Genomic DNA, 24,556 nt, shown 5'->3' with positions numbered 1-24,556 from the left:
TCAAGGACAGGCACACAGTGGGTAAGGTTTATGTAACCACGAGGGGTTCTAGCCTCCTGGGGTGGAAACATCAGAGAGAGTTAGGGATTAAGCTAGATCCCAACAACAGAGAGCAAGTATTTTTAGTGGAACCACCTAATATTGCTGAAAACTTAACAACAGAGTTTAAGGAGGTGTTTACTGAAAACCTTGGTGTGTTAAAAAAATACATGCATAGAATCACTCTCAAAGAAGGGGCCATACCTGTGGTACATAAAACACGATCTATTCCACTTCGCATGAGGGAGCCATTGAAAAGTGAATTGGAAAAGCTGGTCAGCCAAGGGGTTATCAAGGAGATCGAAAACTCGGCATGGTTGGCTCCGGTCGTCATCACGACCAAGGATGGAGGAAAGAACATAAGGCTATGTGTGGACTTATGAGACCTGAATGCCAACATACAAGTGGACAGATATCCTCTCCCGAGAATTGGTGAGATGCTGAGCACCATTCAAGGAGCGACATTTTTCAGTATCTTGGATTTGTCCTCGGCCTATTATCAAATAAAGCTTCATCCGGAGTCACAATCCCTGACGACATTCACAACCCCGTTCGGAAATTTTAAATTTCTGTGGATGCCTTTTGGTTTGGCGTCCGCAGCTGCAGCCTTCCAACAAGTTATGCAGCACATTCTCTAAGACTGCACAAAAACGATGTGTTTTCAGGATGATATCCTGATTTATGGATCTAATGAAAAAGAGCACAATGAAAACACCAAGGGTGTTTTGGAAAGACTGAGAGAAGTTGGTTTCACTACCAGAGTGAGCAAATGTAAATTGGGTGTGAGCTCAGTGGACTATTTGGGTCACACCATTTCAGAAGAGGGCATCAAACCGAAGTGTGATCTAGTTAATGCAGTGAGAGATGCTCCCACTCCCAGCACAGAGAAGATGTGGTGTCATTTCTTGGATTGTCGGAGTACATGGCGAAATTCATCAAGGATTTTGCCACTATGTCATATCCTTTGAGAGAGTTGGTAAAAAAAGATAGCATTTTCAACTGGGGAAAAGACCAAGAGACGGCTTTCAAAGAAATAAAAGAGGCGATCATACAGGCACCCTTCATTGGCAAATTTAATCCAGAAAGAGACATAATAATTTCTACAGATGCCAGCAACAGAGGGATAGGTGCCACTTTAGCTCAGAGAGTGGAGAAGGAGATAAAAGCTACAAACACACTTTTCATCGATATAGCGCACACGCTATCTAAGACTGCATCTACCATGATGCTCCTGGGGCACACCTGCTGGTGGGTGGAGTCGGAGTGCGACCCATTCTGTATATTTAATAGGCTCCCTCGAGCTTGAGCTGACGAGCTCGGATCCCGCACCCGCGCCGTGAGAGGTATCAACCTGCGAACACTTGGCAGCCTGCACAGCTAACCCCGAATAACCTACACTCTGCTGACGAGGAACAACTATTCCGAAACACCGGTGTCCAGAGTTGGTGCTGCAACCTTGCTACAAACACACTTTTCATCGATATAGCGCACACGCTATCTAAGACTGCATCTACCATGATGCTCCTGGGGCACACCTGCTGGTGGGTGGAGTCGGAGTGCGACCCATTCTGTATATTTAATAGGCTCCCTCGAGCTTGAGCTGACGAGCTCGGATCCCGCACCCGCGCCGTGAGAGGTATCAACCTGCGAACACTTGGCAGCCTGCACAGCTAACCCCGAATAACCTACACTCTGCTGACGAGGAACAACTATTCCGAAACACCGGTGTCCAGAGTTGGTGCTGCAACCTTGCTACAAACACACTTTTCATCGATATAGCGCACACGCTATCTAAGACTGCATCTACCATGATGCTCCTGGGGCACACCTGCTGGTGGGTGGAGTCGGAGTGCGACCCATTCTGTATATTTAATAGGCTCCCTCGAGCTTGAGCTGACGAGCTCGGATCCCGCACCCGCGCCGTGAGAGGTATCAACCTGCGAACACTTGGCAGCCTGCACAGCTAACCCCGAATAACCTACACTCTGCTGACGAGGAACAACTATTCCGAAACACCGGTGTCCAGAGTTGGTGCTGCAACCTTGCTACAAACACACTTTTCATCGATATAGCGCACACGCTATCTAAGACTGCATCTACCATGATGCTCCTGGGGCACACCTGCTGGTGGGTGGAGTCGGAGTGCGACCCATTCTGTATATTTAATAGGCTCCCTCGAGCTTGAGCTGACGAGCTCGGATCCCGCACCCGCGCCGTGAGAGGTATCAACCTGCGAACACTTGGCAGCCTGCACAGCTAACCCCGAATAACCTACACTCTGCTGACGAGGAACAACTATTCCGAAACACCGGTGTCCAGAGTTGGTGCTGCAACCTTGCTACAAACACACTTTTCATCGATATAGCGCACACGCTATCTAAGACTGCATCTACCATGATGCTCCTGGGGCACACCTGCTGGTGGGTGGAGTCGGAGTGCGACCCATTCTGTATATTTAATAGGCTCCCTCGAGCTTGAGCTGACGAGCTCGGATCCCGCACCCGCGCCGTGAGAGGTATCAACCTGCGAACACTTGGCAGCCTGCACAGCTAACCCCGAATAACCTACACTCTGCTGACGAGGAACAACTATTCCGAAACACCGGTGTCCAGAGTTGGTGCTGCAACCTTGCTACAAACACACTTTTCATCGATATAGCGCACACGCTATCTAAGACTGCATCTACCATGATGCTCCTGGGGCACACCTGCTGGTGGGTGGAGTCGGAGTGCGACCCATTCTGTATATTTAATAGGCTCCCTCGAGCTTGAGCTGACGAGCTCGGATCCCGCACCCGCGCCGTGAGAGGTATCAACCTGCGAACACTTGGCAGCCTGCACAGCTAACCCCGAATAACCTACACTCTGCTGACGAGGAACAACTATTCCGAAACACCGGTGTCCAGAGTTGGTGCTGCAACCTTGCTACAAACACACTTTTCATCGATATAGCGCACACGCTATCTAAGACTGCATCTACCATGATGCTCCTGGGGCACACCTGCTGGTGGGTGGAGTCGGAGTGCGACCCATTCTGTATATTTAATAGGCTCCCTCGAGCTTGAGCTGACGAGCTCGGATCCCGCACCCGCGCCGTGAGAGGTATCAACCTGCGAACACTTGGCAGCCTGCACAGCTAACCCCGAATAACCTACACTCTGCTGACGAGGAACAACTATTCTGAAACACCGGTGTCCAGAGTTGGTGCTGCAACCTTGCTACAAACACACTTTTCATCGATATAGCGCACACGCTATCTAAGACTGCATCTACCATGATGCTCCTGGGGCACACCTGCTGGTGGGTGGAGTCGGAGTGCGACCCATTCTGTATATTTAATAGGCTCCCTCGAGCTTGAGCTGACGAGCTCGGATCCCGCACCCGCGCCGTGAGAGGTATCAACCTGCGAACACTTGGCAGCCTGCACAGCTAACCCCGAATAACCTACACTCTGCTGACGAGGAACAACTATTCCGAAACACCGGTGTCCAGAGTTGGTGCTGCAACCTTGCTACAAACACACTTTTCATCGATATAGCGCACACGCTATCTAAGACTGCATCTACCATGATGCTCCTGGGGCACACCTGCTGGTGGGTGGAGTCGGAGTGCGACCCATTCTGTATATTTAATAGGCTCCCTCGAGCTTGAGCTGACGAGCTCGGATCCCGCACCCGCGCCGTGAGAGGTATCAACCTGCGAACACTTGGCAGCCTGCACAGCTAACCCCGAATAACCTACACTCTGCTGACGAGGAACAACTATTCCGAAACACCGGTGTCCAGAGTTGGTGCTGCAACCTTGCTACAAACACACTTTTCATCGATATAGCGCACACGCTATCTAAGACTGCATCTACCATGATGCTCCTGGGGCACACCTGCTGGTGGGTGGAGTCGGAGTGCGACCCATTCTGTATATTTAATAGGCTCCCTCGAGCTTGAGCTGACGAGCTCGGATCCCGCACCCGCGCCGTGAGAGGTATCAACCTGCGAACACTTGGCAGCCTGCACAGCTAACCCCGAATAACCTACACTCTGCTGACGAGGAACAACTATTCCGAAACACCGGTGTCCAGAGTTGGTGCTGCAACCTTGCTACAAACACACTTTTCATCGATATAGCGCACACGCTATCTAAGACTGCATCTACCATGATGCTCCTGGGGCACACCTGCTGGTGGGTGGAGTCGGAGTGCGACCCATTCTGTATATTTAATAGGCTCCCTCGAGCTTGAGCTGACGAGCTCGGATCCCGCACCCGCGCCGTGAGAGGTATCAACCTGCGAACACTTGGCAGCCTGCACAGCTAACCCCGAATAACCTACACTCTGCTGACGAGGAACAACTATTCCGAAACACCGGTGTCCAGAGTTGGTGCTGCAACCTTGCTACAAACACACTTTTCATCGATATAGCGCACACGCTATCTAAGACTGCATCTACCATGATGCTCCTGGGGCACACCTGCTGGTGGGTGGAGTCGGAGTGCGACCCATTCTGTATATTTAATAGGCTCCCTCGAGCTTGAGCTGACGAGCTCGGATCCCGCACCCGCGCCGTGAGAGGTATCAACCTGCGAACACTTGGCAGCCTGCACAGCTAACCCCGAATAACCTACACTCTGCTGACGAGGAACAACTATTCCGAAACACCGGTGTCCAGAGTTGGTGCTGCAACCTTGCTACAAACACACTTTTCATCGATATAGCGCACACGCTATCTAAGACTGCATCTACCATGATGCTCCTGGGGCACACCTGCTGGTGGGTGGAGTCGGAGTGCGACCCATTCTGTATAAGGAGATAAAAGTGGTAGCTTTTGCGTCCAGAACACTTACCGGTCCTGAAGCTAACTATTCCACTGGGGAAAAGGAGGCCCTAGCCGTCTACTGGGCAGTCAAACATTTCAAATACTATGTGTGGGGTGTGCAATTCGAAGTGCACACAGATCACAAGCCTTTGGTGCCTTTGTTTACAAACAAAAATATAGAAGACATGACCCCGCGCATAGCAAAATGGGTCTTGGGTCTACAAGGCTTTAATTTCAGAGCAGTGTACATACCGGGAAATCAAAACAAAGTGGCAGATTTCCTATCAAGGGCTCCCATCCGCGGCAAAGCTGAGGAGGAGAAGGTGGAAGATACTATTTTGGAAGTGGGTTTGGCAGCAGTGTCAAAAGAAAATTGGAAAACACACATGGAACAAGATGAAATCTTGAAGAGTGTGAAGAAATCTATTGTGTCCGGATGGCCAAACAAATGTAAGGAACTTGATATTGAAATTCAACCATACTGGAATGTTAGGGATGACCTTTCGTTGGAGGGGAATTTCATCTTGAAGTCTGGAAAACTTGTGCCTCCGGAGGGGATGAGGAATCAAGTTATCGTGTTGGCTCCTGAAGGTCACTTGGGCAGAAGCCTATGCAAATCAAGGTTACGTGCAGACTACTGGTTCCCAGAAATGGATTGTGAAATGGAGGAAAAGGTACGCGACTGTTATGCTTCCACCATCCCCTTTTGTATCGCTTTGTTCGCCCTAAGTGTGGCAGGGTATGCTCAAACGTGAGTCCCTTGCTCACTTGGCCACTGGATTCAAGATAGCCTGGCTGATGAGGACTATGAATCCGAAACCGGTCCCAGGATGCTTGTTTCCGGTCCATGGAAGACATGGCTTGGCAGTTCGGGCTGGACTGTTCCCATGAGGCACAGGGTCAGACTGATTTGCATTTGGCCATGTCTGAAATGGGGTGGCTGAGTGGGCTAAAGAATGGTGATGGATTAAACCCAGATCAGTTTACTGGGGGTGAGTGTTTGATTTGCTCAAACGCTCCGTCCATCATCCCCTTTTGCATCGCTTTGTTCGCCCTAAGTGTGGCAGCGTATGCTCAGTCTGAGTCCCTTGCTCACTTAGCCACTGGATTCAAGATAGCCTGGCTGATGAGGATTATGAATCCGAAACCGGTCCCAGGATGCTTGTTTCCGGTCCATGGAAGACATGGCTTGGCAGTTCGGGCTGGACTGTACCCATGAGGCACAGGGTCAGACTGATTTGCATATGGCCATGTCTGAAATGGGGTGGCTGAGTGGGCTAAAGAATGGTGATGGATTAAACCCAGATCAGTTGACTGGGGGTGAGTGTTTGATTTGCTCAAACACTCCGTCCATCATCCCCTTTTGTATCGCTATGCTTGCAGCTTAAGCGACAAATCCAAAGTAACCAAACATACTCCTTTGATCCCGGTTGATGTCCCTATGGCACCCTGGCAAAAGCTGGGTTTTGACATTATAGGCCCGATTCATGGGAGAGGTCCCAAGGACTGGTACCTGTTGGTATTGATTGATTATTACTCTAACTGGATAACTCACAAGGTGGTGCACAATATCAATACCAAATCATTGATTCTCTTCTTAAAAGAGGTGTTTTCGAGAGAAGACATTCCTACAACGATGGTAACGGAAAATGGCGTTCAACTGATCTCGGAGGAGATGAAAGAGTTTCTAAGAGACTGTTCAATTACCCATGTTCGTACACCATTATATTGTCCCAAGGCAAATGGCAAAGTGGAAAGAGTGAACCGCCTGTTGAAAGAATGCATACATCTGGCCAGCAAGTCAGGAAAAAACGTGGAGGATGCCATCATGGAAATGCTATGGGCATATCACACCACTCCAAATTCTACTTCAGGGCGCTCACCGTTTGAGCTTTTGAGACGAAGAAAGGCTGGTTCAAAGCTTTCTCCAAATTGGATGGGCAAGAATGTTTATGTGGAGATCGATCAGGAGGATTTGAGAAGGAAGATTGAAAACAAACAAAGAAAATACAAGGAATGGTATGACAAGAAATGGGGTGTCAAGGAGAAGAACCTCAAGGAAGGACAGAGTGTGTACATCAGGAAGCCCGATAAACTTGGGAAAAGTGGAGACAAATTCTATGCCCCAGCTCAAATAAGGGAAGTTAAGAGAAACATAGTAGTTATGGAAGATGGGAAAATGTGGAGTCAGGACCAGGTAGTTCCCGTCAAAGTTAGAGACAACAAAATAAGTTATGGCAATTCTGAGGTGAGGGACAGAGGGCAGGCAGTCGGGCAGAGGAGAGAAAGCTTCAGACAAAGAACCTCCCCGTTCTGGCACCGACAGTACAGTACGAGTTAATAGTTACCGTCAGTATTTTCTATATCATTTTTCAGAAATGTTCCATCTGTTATTTTTATATTGATTCTATCTGTTGTGGTCTTCTGCGCAAGACCTCATATTGTATGGTATTATCATCCCCTCCTGGGATTTTGTGTTCATTGATCTATTGTTCCATACCTTCATCCTTCCAGTGCTCTCTCCTTCCTCTCCTCCCCACTCCTGTTTCTCTCCTCCTCCTTTTCTACCTCTCTGTTCTCCCTAGGGTGGATGATGTGTTGTAACTTCACACTTTGGTTTCACCCTCTTCCTCTCCACCCCTCCTCTTTCCCCCGCATTGGTTCACCCCGTGCCCTCTGTTGAAGGCTGGCATAGAATGTTGAGATGTGATGACCTGTACTAGACTCGACAAGCAGGCGACACCGTGTTTCAGATCTCTTCAATAAATTACCTTTTCACCTTTACGTATGGACCCTTTTTACTACACACTAGCATACTTCTTGAAATGTAGACTCGTATTGTAAACTCGTATATTGTCATAACAGCCAAAGTTTTGCAGACAGACCTCAATGTGTTGTTTAGATTTGAAAACAGGTTAAACATACATGTTCATATCTAATGCAAAGAACACATTTTGTATCTCAGATTTGACTCCAATTTTCCCACTTAACTTAGGGGTAGGAGAGAAATTTGAATGGCCCTTCATTGGGCAGCACTTCCTGTGCCATCATTGCGTATGGTCTAATTTAGTTAGCTCCTCTTCCTGAAGGGGTTGAATGGGAAGAAGTACTGTAAAAGAAGTATCAATTTCGCCTGCAACTGAACCTGTACCATGCAGACAATTTTCTAGTCACAATTTCTGAACAATTGACCTTTTTTCCACTCAGACCTGGTCTGAAAAGGCCAACAGTAATAACAACCCTTTGACATCTTTTAAAAGACGGTATCAATCAATAATTTCAACAAGCCACACAGTTTTAATTCACAGACATGATCACATTGAACATTAGGTTTTTTTGCTTACCACTGTATTGTCTGCGTTCTTCTTACGAGAAGAGCTTCTTTGGGTTGTGAATCACATTAAACATAAAAATCTGATTTAATGAAAATAAAACTTCCACAGTCCAAAGATGGCAATAATGAAAAGGCTGTTCCATCATATAGCTTCACTAACATATCATTCATACTTTGTACAGCGTTTAAAATATGTACAAATCTCTAGATAACATCTAAATGAGGAGTCTCGAGACAAACAATGGAAATGTAGCATAGTCATATTTTCGTTTTTCATCTAGTTTTTTTTTATATTGGTCTAAAATCGTAATCTGGTATGTCTTCCACATTTTGGTTCTTCATAGGTTCATGCTTTTTCCAGTTTTACTTGGCTGGTCGTATACTTCCGAAGACTTGTTTTGTCTCGTTTAGTAAGAACGTTATTAGAAGGTAGCGACTGTGCAAAAACAAAGGGTTGCCATTGTAAACAGCAAGGTAATCTGGGCTCAATTTATCATTTTCAACTTTTAATTTGATGCTAAGGAAAGGAGGCTAACATTAGGCATAACTTCCTTTATTGCCAACCAAAGTAGCAATACAATAACAGAATGTGGAACATTAAACATTCCAAGAAACATAAAAAAAGCGTAGACCATGAAGCAATCTTCCAAACGTTTTTGCTGTTCACAAACAGATAAGAACAGCACAAATCAATGAGATCTTTGATTACTGTTTATCCTGAAAGATAAAATTGGGAATTGAATTATTTTAATAATGTATTAGGCAACATTTTCAGGGTGAGATTACTGTTGAAGAATGATACAATTGCAATTTTCCTCTCAAGGGAAATTAATTTTCAGGTGGGGAATCTGCGATTACTATTTTCAGGGAAGTCTATTTTCTGTGTGAGATGCAATCATTTCTATGATTAAGGTCATGGAGTTTAATTTTAAATTAAAGTTCTATGGTGCTCACCTTGGGAGTGGCGTATTATCAATATGGCCCATGGCAACACAGGCTTTGAACTTCACATGAAAGCGGAGCCCAGGCAACTGGTGGGCGCAAGAGATGCTGTTAGGGTCACTGACCATGTGAAGCAGCACCAGAGCTTCTGTTGAGGGATGTCTGTTTGACTGCCCTCATGTGACATCCCAATCAGAGCTGGCTGTTTGTCTTTGGGGCTTCCGTCCATGCCGTGCAAGCACCTGTCATTCTGGGAAGTTAGGCTATAGTAGGAAACCCCACATACTTTAGTGGTAGCCATTTTTAGAGATTAGTAAATTATCCAATCTGAAGAAAATACATTCCGAGTAAATTTTGAGGTGTTTATTAGTCTCTAAGATGGTAAGATGATTATTTTTTTAGATCACTGGTGAAATCTGAGACAATTATGTAGGGTGAATATTTTCAGAGACGCTATATGTTTACATAGAAATCTGTGCAGTAGGAAATCAAGTACATGAAAAACAGAATTGATCACTTTGTTAGTAAGGTTATGGAGTTGAAATTGCGGATGATGTTCCCTCACAAAAAGACAAAGTGGAGAGCAAAAGGAAGTATGTACTATGAGGGACAGAGAAGAGTAGAGATACTGTTCTGCAAAGTATGGGCAGGGCTGGCTTTAAGGCAGTGCGACTGGTGCGGCCGCACTGGGCGCTGACATGTGAAGGGGGGTGTTGTGACCTCAAGGGAGGGGGGCGTTGTGTTTAGCAATATTTTAGGATAGGTGAAGTGAGGGGAACTTTTGCAGGTGGTAGGGAGAGAATCCGAGGAGGATGTCATGGGACGTGGGGGCACCATAAGTGAATGTCGCATCGGGTGCCACGAGTGCTAAAGCCGGCCCTAGGTATGGGAACACTGTACTAAAAATGAACATTATTAAAGAGCAGTGGAAAACTCACTACATATTCAGTAGAAGAGTGATCGGTATTTAGAAATACTTGCACGTAGATCATATGGATCCAAGAGCAAAAAAGAACTGGTCATGATTAAGCAGGACATCATGGTCCCACAGTGACATGGAGAGAGAGTTTGTGAATGGCACACAGGATGAGTGGAACATAAGTAGGTTTTTACTGACCATGGTTGAAGAAACAAATATAAGAATCAACTATCGGACCCCTTGAGATAATGTTTTCTCGAACCCTTACTTTATTAGTTATCCAAAGTGAAATGGGGGTATCTCACTCAGCAAGTAGCAGAATACATGGAAAACTGAATATGAAGACTGATACCTAAAGTTCTGAGAGCCCCAGGATTTACTTCAGAATAAGGTGGGGGTTACATCAGAGTCTGATACTAAAGGCTAACCTTTATTAAGAGGAGCAGAGGGCCATGCAAAGGATAGGATAAGGGCTTAAACAAATGTCAGGACTAGACAAGGGCCTAAATAATTGTCAGGACAGCTTACATTATATTTTGGGTCCTTAAAAGGATTTGATTTGTCTATGATTAGAGGATGAACGCGATTCTTGAGCAGCTGCAACCGTGCAGCATGCTTACTGAAACATACCAATCAAATATTACTTACAGAAAAAAGAACTACATATATATATATACGAAACATGACACTTGGATTTTAGGCACATTCCGTGCCGCCCTGCACCGGAGTACAACCACCACCACTACTGTTATTACCCCCCCTGCAACACCATTCCGAGGATCCGAATATTGGGGATTCTGGGACTTGTAGTCTCTCGGCACACTAGGGAGGCCACAAAGGTGTGCGGAGCGAGCCTGCAACATCGAGGCTTAAAAAGGTGGGACGCACTGGCGTTGTGTTGTTTTAATCCTGGGAGGCTTTTGGGCGCTGATGACGGCTAACATCGAGCCAGAAATGCATTCGCCACAGATCACAATAAAGGCATCCAATGTTCCCCCCGGGTCTCTGCTCCTTTTGTTATGGGAAGGAGTACAGTTCTACAAGGTGGGACTGTTTAATATCATTTATTTTGTCTCTAGGCACTTGCACGGGGTAGCCCACTTGGGCGTAATTAAGGAATATCAGGCACACCGCCTGCTTGGTTCAGGGCCTAAAAGCTTATTTTAGCTGATTTAATTTTATTAAATGTTGTCGTGTAATGTTTAACATTTAAATAGATAATGTGCAACTTGTAATGTCTGAATACTGCCTCCAAATCGTGTCTACATTTACTTTGATATTTGTAAGTTTCAAATGTGCATGATAGCTCACTTTAGCATACCTGGGAGTCTGTTTATCATGTTTATTCACATGTGACCATATTTAAAGCACCAATACACTGACACTCACGCTCGTGACCAAGAGAAAGTTTTTTCTCGAAATGCGTCGAGTGGAGCTGAAATAAAGAGCTCCTGATTCTGCAACAAGCTGGCCTGGACATTCCTTTTTTTTTTACCAAAAGTGTGGATATAAGTTTGGAGATATATATATATATATATATATATATATTCCAAGACGGATTTATTGCACACAAATAAGAAAGTTCACATATATATATTTAGACAGGTATTATCTCCTCCATGGCATCGACACAGTAGTGTGTGCCAACCATCACAAATTGTGCAATAGTTGAATATGGACATCAGTGTTTTCCTAATCAGAAGTCTAAATTTATTTGAACTTTTGTACGGTCTTATCCTGGTTTTATATTGGTGAATTGTTACCTGATATATAATTATAGACAACATTATAAAGTGCGTATTTTTTAATGGATATTTTATCTTGTAAATATGCCTATTATGTGTTCTTAAACCCCATTTCTGGATACAACTGTTTACACTTTATTGCTTTTGCACATGTACAGTGGCTAAACGAGGATTATCCCGTAATTTGAGTAGCCTTCCAGTATGTTTTTCATGTCTATGAACTTACTGCAGGAGCATGTGATTAATGCAACCAATCACGGTTTAATTATTTTTGCATTTGCACTTTAAATTTTGCCCTTCCTCCCCTTTGCGTCATGTGACCAAGGCCTCTGTGAAGGTCGAAACGTTATGCTGAGGTGGGCCTTCCACGTTATTGAATAAAACTATTGCTCACCTGCACCCTGGGTCTTCCTCTCTTCTTCTGCGCCGTTGGTATCCAGTATAAGGGCTCCTGGTGAGAGAATGTTGAGATCGTGTCTATCTCTACAACCGGTTACGAGCTTCTCCGGTTCTGGTTGACCCCTTCCTTCTCAAGTGGCGGAGCAGCAGGAAGCCAAGACCTCTGTTGACCCGGAAGTCGATTAGTGCCTCCCGTTGGGGAGAAACTGCTCCAGCACCCGGACGCTGCATACGGTGGCGGTAACCTGAGCCTGGTAAGGAGCCCTGGGACAGCTGTCTCTATGTGCACCTGAAGCCCAGTTTCGTGAAGCCGTCACGTTCAAAGATTGATCCGGTGAGGAAGTGAGTGCCCAGTTAGCTAGCGGAAAGCATTTGTCAAAGCCGCTATCGTAACTGTGAGTGCGCATTGAGCGTCAAGAACACCTGGGAAGTGCCATGTCAGCAGACGCTATACGTGGGAGGGAGCTGGCAGCCCTCAACGCGTTTGACGACTCCCCGGCCGGGGATGTAGCTGTGTCCACATTGCAGGAAGTGGCAGAGAGTGGAAGCGCTAGTGCGCGTAAGAAGTTCAAAAAGCTTGAAAAACGTATGAGGCGTGAACAGTCGAAATGGTGGGAGCACCGCTCCCTGAGCCGCTATCTGGAGGTCAATAGAATACCTAGGGTGCTGCGAGTTATGTTAGCCCCCAGCTAAGAAGATCCTGACCCAGACATGCTCAGGGAGTGGGCGGAGTGTAGTCTTGACTCCTCCCGTCGACATGTGCAAATATTGGTACGATATGCGGATAGTGACCGTGTGAAGACTCAAGCAAAGATTGAGGAATTGAATGCAGAGATTGAAGCTATGTGCGGAATGCACCAAGCTAAGAAGTGAAATGATGGCAAGGTTACAGAAAGAGGAGGAGACAATTAGAAAAAGGAAAACATACAAGTTTCAACGCGACAAGGCTGATTATGCTGAGGGGTGAATTTTCACGTTCGCGAAAAAATATGACGCTATAAAAGCCAGTAAAGCGTTTAATTCTGTCCCCCCCATCGCAACCGTCTATCTCCAAAGCTATGCCTGGCTTGGTCCAACAGGAAGACACGTCTGAATCCAATCTTTTAGCTCTGGTGTGGAAAGTGACATGGACTCCAATACTTCGCTGGTGGAACCCCGGCTGGGGTTTACCCGGTTCTCGCTGGCCCAAGAGGTGGAGTGTCTACGCAAGGACAGACGCGAGACTCTTCGCCCCAGGGTATCAGCGCAACAAAAATCAAAAGCCGCAATGCCAAGCGCTACGAGCGCCGAAAAGCCAACTCAAGGAAAAAGTCAACAAAAAAAAGAAGAATTTCAACAGGCGGTGGAACAAGAAGTGAGCAACTCATCGGCAATATCAGGTACTGCTCTTTCTGTTTTAAATCTTACCAACATCAAATTCACAGCATCTGAACTGCGTATCCTATCGATGGGACTGTCTTATTGTCCTCCTAGCGACTTCAATTATGCTAATATTAGGATAGATTTATTCAAATTTGTCCGTAAATTGTAGCTACAAAAACATTTTGCTGGGAGTAAGACACGGGCAATTGGGGTGCGATCAGAAATAGACAACCAAGGGCTCTTGGTGCGCGATGCCCCATTGCTACATGACATGGAATCCCTCAGATGCGAACAATCGATTTCACAGAGCACACCTGAACAGCCGAACACCAATCTAGGGCGACTCACCAACTTCAAGCCACGTTCCACCTACACGCCGGCTATGCTATATGACAATATAGAAATATTCCATGAGGCAGCTATTAAAGAAATCAAGGTGCTATACACCAAAATGCTCAAAACTAAGCAACACAAATACCAGCAGAACGACAAATACACTAAACTGGTTAAAAAGATCCAGCAAGATGACAATATCATTGTCAGGCAGTCAGATGAAGGGGGTAATATTGTGTTATGGCCAACACAACTCTATCTGGAAGAAGCCCTCTCTCAATTAAACAATTCTGACTGCTATAGACATTGCGATGTGGGGGTGGTAAGAAAAGCCCAGACAGACTTCTACTCCTTGTTAATGGGGTGGCGGTCCTATGGTCTTATTAGCATGGATGAACTGAAGTTCTTAAAAAATGACCACCCCATCACGCCTGTTCTGTATCTGATCCCAAAAATTCATAAGGATCCAGCGAAACCCCCTGGTAGAACTATCATTGCTGCTTGCGGGGGTTTACTGGAGAATACAACAATTTATGTGGACTCATTTCTACAAGAGCACGTGCAAAACTTACATTCATTTGTCCAAGACTCCAGTGATTTCCTCCGCAAAATTAAGGATATCCAGTGGGATCCAAACTGGTGGCTAATAACTTTAGATGTAACATCATTGTACACCAGTATTGTGCACCGGGATGGAATTAGAGCTATTGAATTTTATTTGGGACATAGACCTATAATTATGTCAGAACACAACAGGATGATCTTGTCTCTGATAACTCTCTGTTTGAACCATAATTTTTTTATGTTTAATAACCAGTATTATCAGCAGGTCAGGGGGGTAGCCATGGGGGCCTGTTTCTCTCCCAGTTATGCCTGTTTGCATATGGGCTACTGGTAGAGACAGGTCCTCTATGGTGAGCACGCTGACATTGCTGCAAGCTCTATTGTTCAGTGGTATCGTTACATCGACGATGTGTTTTTAATTTGGTGTGGCACACGAACACAAGCTGAACAGTTTATTGATACTCTCAACTGTAATCACTATAACTTGGCGTTTACATCAGACATCAGCCAATCTCAGGTACACTTCCTGGACATCACCATAGAGATCAATAAGGGTAAACTACAGACCAAGCTGTATAGGAAGCCAACGGCAGGGAACACTGTGCTCCATGCCAGTAGCCATCACCCCGCCCATCTGATTCGGAGCATCCCATAAGGGGAGATGCTCCGAATCAGACGTCTGTGCAGTACTGACTCACAAGTAGCCAGGCTCAGGAAGCTAGCAAAATTAGATTTTTGGCTAGGTGCTACAAGACGGGGGAGATTGACAAGGCTATGCGTAAGGCAAATGCACTGCCCCGTGATCTGGCCCTTGAGCGCAAGCAAAAAGCTAAATCCACAGAGGCACATGATAAACAATCTGTGAGACTGATTTGGGCTTACAATAAGCAACATGGCGCACTCAGAAAAATTGTTGCCAAACACTGGGATCTAATCAGATGTGACCCTATTATAGGAGGAAAAAAGCCGGGCAAGCCATCAATCACCTTCAGGAAAGCATATTCTATGCATGATGCCCTAGTTAAGTCTAGTCCGGAGGTGGTTACACGTAAAAACTGGATGGACAAAAGCAGGGGCTTCAGAAAATGCTCCAGCTGTAAGGCCTGCCTTCATGGGGTCAACAAATCAGAATACACTATTCCCTTTTCAGCTACCCCGTGCAAGATTAATAAACAACTAACTTGCAAGAGTGAATACGTGGTGTATGTGCTGGAGTGTCCCTGTGGCCTGCGATATGTTGGTAGTACCAAGTTGCAGGTTCACAAGAGGATACTCCAGCACATACGAGCCATCAACACAAATGACTTGTATCCGGTAGCTCGGCAGTTTAAAGAGTGGCATAATAACAACAGTGCACTTTTAAAATATTACGCCATTGATTCTGTGGGCCCCCTGAGAAGAGGAGGGGACAGAGAGGGAACTTTGAGAAAGTTAGAGACCAGGTACATCTTAGAGATGGACAGCAACACACCAGATGGTCTCAACTCAACGGAGGATTTTTACACTTGCCTTTGAACCCCACTTCCCTTTCATAGTCTCTTTTAGCGCAGATCAGGGACTTGAGTTCACGGACATACTATATAGCTGGTTCTAGGATACGGTACATATGGTTATTTAACTGTCTTAACATCATAGGCCATATGTATGATGAGCAATGTGGACGCACCAGTCAAACAGAATAGCCTAGGATTAGGCTATGCAATAAGAAAAAAAACTAATAGTAAAGAAAACAAACTTATTTTATGTTTATCACTATGCACTATCACTTTGGTTGCAATATATTGAATGTTCCCCTGTAGGCTAGCAAAGTGATGATATTACCGTTTTTACAATAACATTGGAGGCTGCGATAACGTATTTAGACAGGTATTATCTCCTCCATGGCATAGACACAGTAGTGTGTGCCAACTATCACAAAATGTGCAATAGTTGAATATGGACATCAGTGTTTTCCTTATCAGAAGTCTAAATTTATTTTAACTTTTGTACGGTCTTATCCTGGTTTTATATTGGTGAATTGTTACCCGATATATAATTATAGACAACATTATAAAGTGCGTATTTTTTAATGGCTATTTTATCTTGTAAATATGCCTATTATGTGTTCTTAAACCCCATTTCTGGATACAACTGTTTACACTTTATTGCTTTTGCACATGTACAGTGGCTAAACGAGGATTATCCCGCAATTTGAGTAGCCTTCCAGTATGTTTTTCATGTCTATGAACTTACTGCAGGAGCATGTGATTAATGCAACCAATCACGGTTTAATTATTTTTGCATTTGCACTTTAAATTTTGCCCTCCCTCCCCTTTGCGCCATGTGACCAAGGCCTCTGTGAAGGCCGAAACGTTATGCTGAGGTGGGCCTTCCACGTTATTGAATAAAACTATTGCTCACCTGCACCCTGGGTCTTCCTCTCCTCTTCTGCGACGTTGGTATCCAGTATAAGGGCTCCTGGTGAGAGAATGTTGAGAATATATATGTATAGATGAATTGAATAGAGATATATAGCCAATTACACCAAGTACTGTATAAATTTCCTGTGCAAAAACCGTCCCTGGACATGTACTAATATGAAACTGGTTTCTTTTCCCCAAAAGTCCCACAATAACAATGGACAAAGAACTGAAACATCATGAGTGTTAGCAAAATACTTTTGGGTGTTTCATTAATTCTTTTACAAAAAGCATGAGTCACTTTACCTTTATTGCACTGTTGCACTAAGCCACTTTAATTCGATCATAGAAGGGGATCCTTCTTTGCATATTATAATCTGTATGATCATCAATTGGTGATATTGTGCATTGAGGTGTTTGATGAGTAATTACATATATATAGATATTTTTTGAGCGAAAATTAGCTCTGGTATTAAGTGACCCCCATCATGCTTGTATAATCTCCTGTGCATTTTATAATGAGTAATTCTATAAGTTTTTTTTAGTATGATTATATAATTTAGGCACGTTATGGTGAGCACACTTGTTCTTTAGGTATTTCTTTTCAAACACATGTCATATAGATTTAGTTCAAGATATCATGGTACGGGATATAGACTATATATGTAGACAACATAAGAGCAACTGTAATAGTGGGCTGCTACTGTCCGTAACAGTAGTTTATCTTGATGAGAGTGAATTATTAACTGTCTTTTGTGCAAATTATTTACTGTATTCATACAGATAGAAATTGTGACAGTGATATTCCAATCTAACAAAGGGTATTGATACTGTTAGTATTTCTTCTATGTCTGTCTTGACATGTGATGCACTGGCACTTTAAAATGGGCTGAGTATAATGTATCGTCATGTGACCAAGGCCGCAGGGACGGCCGAAACGCGTCATGACTGAGCTGTTTGTTGGGTGAATAAACAGTATACTGCAAAAAAGTTGGTCCATGCCTTGTAATTCACTGTAATGGTGGAGCGCTGCGAGGTATTGCAGATATATATATATATATACATATATATATACATACATACATATACATACATACATACATATACATATGCCTCACGAACTCCCAACTCAACCGCCACCAGGACGACCAGAAATCAGGACGCGGACCACACGGTAGGTAGGAATAAAGTGCTTCAATTTATTTCTCTATGCAGACATGACGCGTTTTGTCCGGTGCTCGCGGACTTGATCACATGATATATATATATATAATGCATCCAAAGTTTTCTGATTTGGCTAATAAAAGGGTGATACTGTGGCATACGTACGTTGAGAATTTCTTGAGGAATATGTCAAAGTAAGATAGTTGTTGGGACAGAAAAGTCGCTTACATAGTAACAGACAAGCACCTCTGCCTGAGTGCCCCAGCTGCAACAATATCTGGATCCTTGATACGGACTTTTCATCAAGGGTGAACACAAATCATTCATGAGCGTCATGACTTTAGCCTGTCTTATGAGTTGCAGTCTTCCAACACCTGGAGGGGCATACAAAACATTACCTTGGCAGTGGTAAACAGTTACTGCCCGTCCACAGAATTTAGTAGCAAGGGCACAGCGGTGGCAGTCTACCATTTTCAGCTCTCGCCTACCGATGCAGCGCTATGCGCTGCTCGCGTAAGCGAGCCTTATTGTCGCCGGGTAGCTTAGCGAAGTGGGACAGGAGAGGTGCACGAGCTTGCAAAACACATTGGAGACAATGGCAGTGACTGCTCGCTTTTGGAGACATGCGCTGTGAATGCGTGCGTCTCTTCTCGCGCTCCCCACGCTTTAACTTTCGCTTTCGTGAGCGGGGGGCGCCTGGACAGCCTCGTCAGGATCGCACCACAGCTCACTCCCGGTCAGCCTCGGAGGTTAATGGCTTTCTCATTGAGGGCGCCTGGACAGCCTCGTCAGGATCGCATCACGGCTCACCTCCCGGTCAGCCTCGGAGGTTAATAGGCTTTCTCATCGAGGGCGCCTGGACAGGCTCGTCAGGATCGCACCACGGTTCACCTCCCGGTCAGCCTCAGAGGTTAATGGCTTTCTCATGGAGGTTTGTGTTGATTCTGTGGAGTCTGCGGTAAATACCGAGAGAGAAGGTAAGGGAGACGTCTGACCAAGCACACTGGTCACTGAGTGTCATAGGCCAAGCAAGAGAGGGCAACCCCCCCCCAACCGGCAGCTTCGTAATTGCCCGCGTTTCAACTGCGTGTTGAAATGTGTGTTTGTTTACTTCCTGCCTACATCAAAAACTACTGTTTTTACTTCCGCTGACTTTCTCCGGCAACCCCCCCCCCCCCGCCAACCGGCAGCTTCAAAAGTGGCCGTGTTTCAACTGCGTGTTGAGATGTGTGTTTGTTTATTTTCTCAAGTAGTCCCATCATGGTTTTAGTCGCCATGAGATGTTTGGAAATAAGTAGATGCCGTTGTTTCTTCGTGCGCTTATAATAAATAGTTGGTCTAAATGTGCCCAAGTGTATGATCCTGCTTCGTGGCACATTCATACTTATAGTGGGACTACATGTTTACTGACATACATTTAACTGAAAAAGCACATGTCACTTCAAATCTGATGAAAATGTGGCGAAACAAGGTAATTGTTTTGTAAAAGACTAAGAAGCACACAGCATGCTGGGAATAACCTAGTGAAAGGGAGTCTGTGGTTTATAGAGGCTAAAAATAAGTGTTCAGTGAATAGATTGTTAAATAGGACAGGAAAACGGTGCTTCAGTATCGCTGTGTAGTTTTAAGTCCTCCACCATGTTTCCTGAGCTATGCACGGCGGTGCTTCTCTTATATGCAATGCAATGGGTCTCGCATTACTGAATGTTTGAGCGATTGGTGTTGCATTATTATTAGCAATGCCAATAAAGCTCAAACTTTAATAATGCAAGACATATTGCATTGCAAATGCTTGTTTGGCAATGGTATAGTGAACAGAACTTTTTACCTGTGTCACTAAAATGACTCATCAAAAGTTCCGCTAATCTGTACCCAGCCAGTCCTTGGCCTACATCATGTTAGTATGCAGCGCTGTGCAGCACAAGTGATTGTGTGGGCATGCTGTAATGTATGTGTGCCTGTTTACATTACAGTACATGGAGACCTGTGGATTCCATACTGGAAGCTCGACCGACACACACGGCCCCGGGTGTGGTTTTCTAGTCATTCCCATGGACTAGGAGTGGGGATATCAAGTTTAGAGTTGCTCTGACAGACTGCTTCCTGGACAAAGGACAGAGCAAAGAAATGCGCACTTCAAAGGGGGCAGCCACGACAACACGAACTTCAAAGACTAAGACAGTAAATCACATCTGTGTCTCCAAATGGATTATAAAAAGGGGTGTGTGAGCCTCTCAAAATTGTCAAAGTGGAGCTGTACATTAGCGTGGAGAAGCTCACCACGACTTCTGCCTGTTGTGACAAGGATAGGGGACTAAAGTATGATAGTCTTCCTATTAGGTGAGGTGAGATTACCCAGGAGAGTCCACTGGCCGTGGAGCCTGGAGCTTCAACCTTCTTGCAGAGATCAGTCCTTGTGAAGAGTAGGAGAGCGCCTTGAGGGAGCAAGGTCCAGTGGGTGACCTATAGTGCGGATCCCTGAAGCAGAGTGTGAGATTGTGGGGCCATTGTGAAGATTCAGGACCATTGCATTGATCAGCCTTTACCGGAGTGCTAGTATTCAATACTCCAGTATGGTAGGTGGGGGCTACAGTGAAGACTGTGGACCGTTGCACCAACTGGGCTGTTGCTCTTTGTGTGCCGTTTGTAACACCTGCATGCCAGATGAAGTCGTTGATTAAGATAATGCCCATCACCCCGTACAGCCTGTGATAAGAAGAGCACCATCACCCCTGTGCAGTGTTGTAACTGCAGAAGGGCCCGTCGCACTGCTTGTGCTGTTCGTGACCTCCATATGCTCTGAGCAGGCCGTGGTGAAGATAAGGGCCGCCCCCCCTGGAATAACATACGCCAGAGAAGCGTAGCCGGTTGGGACCACTAGGAGTAGAGCATCGAATCAATCACCTGAACCCAGAATCATCAAAGACCGACTGCCAGACTCTAAGTCTCCCTTCCCTGTATCAGACATCCCAATTCATGTGAGGCGATCATTCAGGTTAGGCCTTGCTAGTAAGTAAACTTTTTAGAAGTTTCATGATGGCTTCCTAAAAGTCAAAGTATTAAAGCGCTGCAGCACTTTTAGTTGGAGCAGGTTCCCCAGTAGCTTGATGGGCCTGTAGTTAGTCTTACAGGCTCTCGCTGGAGCTGTGGGTATGTAGGGCCAGGTGTGCACTAATGGCTCGGCAGTGGGCAGATGTCAAGATGCTCTGGGCAAGGTGGCAGATGTCCACAATTTTTCTACAATCATACAGTAAGTCTTCCTGAGTAGGGACTTACCCAAATCAGGCTAGACTGCTGGCCTTATGAAGACTAGGTGTATTATTTGTTGTGCATCATATTTCAGTGTGTTTCAATGTAAAGACAATTTTTTCCATAAAAGCAAGTATCTGTCTGGGAATTAGTTTATTGGGGGTTTCTCAGTGTGTTTTGAGTGGAAAGTCTGTGTACACCTTGCATCTACCTCTGCCACCCGCCCCCTTCCTGCACACTCCCTTTCCTCGAGATGCCTTGGACTACTCGATCTATGCTATCACTTAGACTTAAGTGCAGAAGAAGTAGTACTTGGCCCAGTTACTGAGGACCCGGATCATCAGGAGTAAAAATGGTTGGGCCCAGTAAGCCTTGCTTGCCCTGCGGTCCTCTGAATGGAGCTCTTGCAATCGACATCAAGCAGTAGGTCGCCTAACAATTAGGAGCCCAGGGTGCAAGTGCTGCATATACCATTCCCAGTCACGCCAGCAACACAATAAGTCCAGTTTTTAGGCAAAGGTCTGCATATGTAAATAATGGAGAACACAGAGTTGGGAGTAGATTATAGCATCATGTTTGTAGATCAGCTGAAGGATCTATGTAGAGAGTAAGGGTGGAGGGCTTCCAGAAGCAGGGACAGAAAGGTCCTGGTTAATTTAATAAGGGACCAGTTTGAGAAACTGGGTGTAAGGAATGAGGATATTGTCGACTCGGGGGAGGGGACCTTAAGAGGAACCCAGGAGGAGAGCACTGTGAAGTAAGCCTCTCAAGTCCTCTTAGAACTGATCAATCCGAGACACCCTTAATGTACTTCCCAATGTGTCCCCAATACTCTTCATTGGTTGCTAGAATTCCTCACATGTGAACACCACTGTTCATTTCCAGGGTACCATAGTCACTGATTCCAGGAGTAAATCCTTTGGATGGGTGGGGTCTAGCAGAAACTCGAAATGTGCAGTTGGCTCTCCAGAAAGCTAAAGCTGAGCAGGAGGAGAAGGGCAGGGGGTTTGAGAAGGAGAAGCTGAGGCTACATTACCTGGAAAAAAAGGAGTAACAAAGCGAGACAGGAGAAATGGACTTAAGAAAAGAAATTGAGCGAAAGGAAAGTGAAGCTAAGAGACATAGAGGAAAGGGAAAATAAACAGAAAAGGGAAAGAGAGCTGAGAGCTGGAGAGGGAAAAGATAGCCCATGAGAGAAACTTAGGGTGGCAGCAGGGACAGCTCTGTCTGGGACAAGTGACTACCTCCAGTTCGTGCAGGTTGTGGCCAATATTCCAAGAGTGTGTACACACATATGTAGAAGGGCAGGATATCTTCGAATGGTGTGTGACCTTTGAGGTCCCTTGTAAGGCACAGGTATTGAATGGAGTGTCTAACGCTGTTGCCTCAATGAGCTGCATGCCATTGGAAGGTACAGCCGTCATTGAAAGGATGCCTGTGGCAGACCCTATGGTCTGAGATGGAATGAAGGAAGCTTTCATTAGGCAGTTTGGGTTGAAGCCAGCTCAATACCTTCAAAGGTTCAAGGACTACAAGAGAGTGATGGTGTTCCGTCTCACACATGGATACACGGAGTACTGTTTGATTGGAATGAGTGGGTGAGAAGGACTGAGGCCAAAGATTCAGTCCCTTAACCAGCTGATGGTGACATAGCAGCTCAAGGAGGAGTAAGTGCTCTTCCCAACTTAGGCGATACCAGTCAGATATGAAAGACAACGATCCAGAGAAGCTTGTAATGTTGTCTGACAAGTGGTTAGCTAACAGGGTGAACAAAGGGCTGTTACAGCATGGTTCTAAGCCATAGGGGGAGGAGAACTCTACACATACTGGCTCCAACCAAGAGGGTAAGGACCAGGATAATTCCCATGGGACCCGAGAAGGGTCCAGGTAAAATTGTAATGGTGTGTCCACGGAGAAGCATCATGAAAAGGGAGGACTGGAAATTCCTTCCAAGGTAAAGGTGGTGACTTGCTATAACAACCTCCAGGGAGGACACAACAAGAGAAACTGTGAGGAGGAAAATCCAGTACTAGCGCACCCATGATAGAAAACATGATACACATGGGTGAAGGGACCAGAGAGGATCCGGCTGCACTCCAACAATAGCAATAGGCATCTGGGAGAGGGACCCAGATGCTCTGAAGCACATTCATCCTAACACAATAGGGTTTGTGCAGGAAGTTAATGTAAATGGGAGGAAAGAACCTTTCCAGAGAGATACTGGAGCCTTCTGTACTTTGGTTGAGAGGAAGTACCTTAAACCTGAGGAGGTTCTCACTAGTTCCAACGATACAGGTTTGGCTAGTGTGAAGGGTGTGGTGTACCCGCTTGCCTGGGTTAAGACTGAGCTGAATGACAAGAAGGCCATGGTCATTATCGGGGGAAAGGAAAACCAAGTTGCTTCTTGGGCAACAGAAGTCTATATGGCTTGGACCACTTCGGCTCTGTTGACCAGAGCACAGGCTGCATGTCATTCTCAGGACAAGAATTTGGCCATTCCTGATTTGCAAGGACCAGGACAAGGTTGCTAGCAAGAAAGGGCAGACTCCCGGAAGGCATGAGCGAAGAGGCTATCCTTCTGCTCCAAAGGGAGAGGAGGACGAGGCTTCCACAGTGGACCAGGTTGTAGAGTATGCAGGGATTGTTCGCCGCCTGAGGGCCTACCCAGGGTGATTACTGCAAGGCGATGGTCACTTCTCCACTAGGTGCCCTTGGCAAGACAGTTGGGAATAAATAAACCCAGGATAGGTCAGACTCTGTTATACTGTCCAAGAACATGCAGAGAGGTTCTGTAGAACCTTCCCAGCTTGCCAGAAGAGTGACAAGTAAATGGGACCACTAATACCTCTGCCAGTTGTAGTGGGTGCGAATAGGCATAACAGGTCAATTTGACCCCCCTACCTCACTTTCAAGCAACACGTATATCTTGGTTGTGGTGAATCATGCCACTAGGTATCCTGAAGAAGTACCTCTGAGGAGCATGACTGTATGAGTGGTAGCGAGAGCTCTCCTTTGGATGTTTTCTAGGGTCAGATGTCCGACGACCAGGGAACCAACTTTATCACCTATTATATGAGAAAGATGCTGGAGCAAGCAGGTGTGGCATAGCTTTTCTTCACGGCATACCACCCACAAACCCCCAGCCATGCCTCCTATTTGTCTATCGAGATATTCAGCAGAAGGGGTTAGGGTAAAGTTCCTTTGAACTTCTATATGGAAGCCAGGTGAATGGTCACTTATCTTAGTCAGCGAAGGGTCAGAAGGAACCTCAGACTCCACAAAAGGATGTCTTGGAAT

General features: G+C 45.5%; 1 protein-coding gene across 3 annotated transcripts in view; it reads right to left on the bottom strand.

Moving 5' to 3' along the window:
* The window catches only part of EXOC2 (exocyst complex component 2), a 948,514-nt gene that overhangs the window by 844,935 nt on the left and 79,023 nt on the right, over positions 1–24,556 (bottom strand). Inside the window, exon 2 of one of the 3 annotated variants that reach the window (XM_078688027.1) lies at positions 16,848–16,904. The gene's annotated coding sequence lies outside the window, so the exon portion shown is untranslated. Of the gene's footprint in view, positions 1–8,193; positions 8,244–12,183; positions 12,220–16,847; positions 16,905–24,556 lie in introns of those variants that run through there. The other 2 variants (XM_078688028.1, XM_078688025.1) reach the window with 2 other exon arrangements.

Source organism: Lissotriton helveticus, chromosome 4_1, assembly GCF_964261635.1.
Source record: "Lissotriton helveticus chromosome 4_1, aLisHel1.1, whole genome shotgun sequence".
Taxonomy (NCBI): domain Eukaryota; kingdom Metazoa; phylum Chordata; class Amphibia; order Caudata; family Salamandridae; genus Lissotriton; species Lissotriton helveticus.
The sequence above is the reverse complement of the archived record's forward strand: the minus strand, read 5'-3'. Positions and strand labels throughout refer to the sequence as shown.